At 46.6% G+C, this 3155-nt stretch overlaps 1 pseudogene; it reads right to left on the bottom strand.

Moving 5' to 3' along the window:
* Positions 1–657: 657 nt before the first annotated feature.
* LOC110553696 (tubulin beta chain-like) lies at positions 658–1936 on the bottom strand (annotated as a pseudogene).
* Between the last annotated feature and the right edge of the window lie 1219 nt (positions 1937–3155).

Raw genomic sequence — 3155 nt, 5'->3', positions numbered from 1 at the left:
AACAATGGGGGCAAGACAGCCCCAATGGCAGCTTTGGCTCTGGACAGCTGGGAGGCTATCAATGGAGATCATACTGTCAACTCCTATCATGAAGCTGAGAGATGAAGCAGGAAAAAAACAAAACAGAAACAAAAACAAAAACCCGTTGACTGAAAGCCTCAGTGGATTCTCCTCTAAATGGTCTTGACTGGAAAACCCACACCTCTCTTCCTCTACTTATTAACCCTCTACTCTCCTTTCCCCATCCACTACTTAGCTTTTTACAGTGGCAGCTACTGTCTGGGTTCTTAGTGCTGGGCTGGTTCTATATAGGGTCTGGACAGAACTCAGGTTCTTAGAGAAGATGTTGGGAGAGTGTTAACTGGACAGTTAATGAAGAACGGTTACCAGGAAGAAATAAGAGGGCAAAGCACAGAACGGCAGAAATCTAGGTTTGTCAGAGTGGAAAGAGAAAAGAGACATTCCACAAACAAATATTTATTGAGCACTTATTATGAGCCAGACACCATTAAACCGGCAATAAAACAACAACAACAACAACAACAACAAACACAAACCAGGACAGAGGCTGAAGAGAGAAACTCTGAAGGAGGAAAACGAGCAGGGGGAGGAAGCAGAGGGAACTGAGCAGCCTGAGGTGACTCTGTACGCTCTGCCTTAGGCCTCTCCTTCTGGTTCCTCCCCCAAATCTTCTTCCTCCTCCGCAGTGGCATCCTGGTACTGCTGATACTCAGGCATGAGGTAATTCATGTCGCTCCTGGCTTTGGCGAACTCCATCTCGTCTATGCCCTCTCCCGAGTACCAGTAGAGGAAGGCTTTCCGGTGGAACATAGCCAGCAACTGCTCCGAGATGCTCTTGAGCAGCTCCTGGATGGCACTGCAGTTTCCGGTGAAGGTGTCTGCCATCTTGAGACCGCGCGGAGGGGTGTCACAGACAGCCGTTGTTGGGGACCAACTCCACGAAGTAACTGCTCTTCTTGTTCTGTACACTGAGCACCTGCTCGTCCACCTCCTTCATGGACATCTGTCCACGGAAGACAGCTGCCATGGTGAGGAATCGGCCTTGGCGTGGTTCACAGGTGGCCACCAAATTCTTGGCATCAAAGACCTGCTGGGTGAGTTCAGTCACGGTGAGGGCCCGGTAATGCTGGCTTCTGCTGCTGGTGAGAGCAGCAAAGCCAGGCGTGAAGATATGGAGACTCGGGAAGGGCACCAGGTCTATGGACAGCTTGCGGAGGTCAGCGTTGAGCTGGCCTGGGAAGCGGGGCAGGTGGTGATGCCGCTCATGCTGGCCGACTCAAGGTGGTTCAGGTCTCTGTAGGTCGGTGTGGTGAGCTTGAGGGTGAGGAAGCAGACGTCGTAGAGGGCCTCGTTGATGCAGTAGGTCTGGTCTGTGTTCACCACCAGCTGGTGGACAGACAGGGTGGCACTGTAGGGCTCAACCATGGCGTCGGACACTGGGTGAGGGCACCACACTGAAGCAGTTCATGATGCTGTCAGGATACTCTTCTCGGATCTTGCTGCTGAGCAGCATGCCCATGCCGGAGCCTGTGCCTCCATCCAGCTAGTGGGTCAGCTGGAAGCCTTGCAGGCAGTCACAACTCTCTGCCTCTTTTGACAACAAGTCCAGGACCGAGTCGACCAGCTCAGTGCCTTTGGTGTAGTGGCCCTTGGCCCAGTTGTTGCCTGCCCCAGACTGACCAAAAACAAAGTTTCCAAAAGGACCTGACCAAACAGAGTCCATGGTCCCACGTTCTAGGTCCACCAAGAAAGCTCGAGGGACATACTTGCCACCTGTGGCTTCATTGTAGTACACAGAGATCCAGTGTAGGTAGGTAGGTAATGCTGGGGCCTCTGCCATGCTCATTGCTGAGCAACTAACAGAACCAATCTGGTTGCCACACTGTCGGGCCTGGATGTGCACGATTTCCCTCATGGCTAAGGTTTACTGTAGTAAATTTTAGCTAGTTTCAAGGTAGATACCGAGCAAGACAAGATAATTAATGTTTCGGTGTTTTGTCTTTTTTTTCTTCCTCCTGGGCTGGACTCAGACTGAAGCTATGGAATGTAGTCCCGGAGGCGGCCACAGGAAAATGCTAGCACGGCCACAGGAAGGTTCTAAGAGCTGTTGCTTCTTTTCACAGGTATTAAGTTAACTGATTTTGATACCTTATGGTTACTATTTAAAGTGTTTGTGGATTTTTCTTTCAGTGCCTCATTGATATCATATTCTTTTGTAAGTCATACTTTCATTTTGTTATCTCTAAATTGTTTCTAATGATAGTTTTATTTCTTTCTAACATAAATGGCTAGAAGATTTTGAGATGTAATGTTTTGTTTGTGGGGTGCATAATGTGATTTGCACCAGGTAATTGCCATTAGATTGGTCTCATTAGGCATTTTTTTTACAGCATTGTCATGGCTTATATTTTGTTTACTTGGTTTGCCAAAATGGAGGTCGTGCACTGGAACTTGCTGACTTACTGAAAATGTACAAAACCTGCAGCATGTACTTCAGAACAACTCTGGCCATATTTGCATTTATGACTTCTGATGTGATGCCAAGGTATGTGATCCTGTTTGCCTTATGTAATTCCTCAGCACTAAATGCCCTTCGATTGATACTCTAATTCCATCACTGCTTCTTTGTCACTGTCCTTCCTATATTTCCCTTTTCCTTTCCTTTTGTCTTTTTAAAAATAATTTTGATATTTAAAATTTTATTTTATGTACATTGGAATGAAGGTGTCAGATCCCTTGGAACTGGAGTTACAGACGGTTGTGAGCTACCATGTGGGTGCTGGAAATTGAACCCAGGACCTTTGGAAAAGTAGACAGTGCTTTTAACCACTGAGCCTATCTCCAGCACCCACTTTCCTTTTATCTTACCCTCACCACTTTGCATTGTATGGATCTTTTTAAAATAGCAGCTTTGCATTCAGTCTGAAGCCCTTTGACTTTTGTGTGTTTAGTCTCTTTTATCTTGTTTCATGTTCTGTTTCTATATTTCTTTACATTTCCATTGTTTTGAAATACAGGTCTTATTTGCTTCCATCCTTATTTAGAGTCTCTCACACACAGAGAGGTCATTGTACTTTGTTCCAGTATACCTCCTGCTCTCTAAGCTTTTGATCCCTAGAGCATCCCTTCACTTA

The sequence above is a fragment of the Meriones unguiculatus genome, chromosome 7, assembly GCF_030254825.1.
Source record: "Meriones unguiculatus strain TT.TT164.6M chromosome 7, Bangor_MerUng_6.1, whole genome shotgun sequence".
Classification (NCBI taxonomy): domain Eukaryota; kingdom Metazoa; phylum Chordata; class Mammalia; order Rodentia; family Muridae; genus Meriones; species Meriones unguiculatus.
Note: the sequence above shows the minus strand (reverse complement) of the source record. Positions and strands in the feature narration are given on the sequence as shown.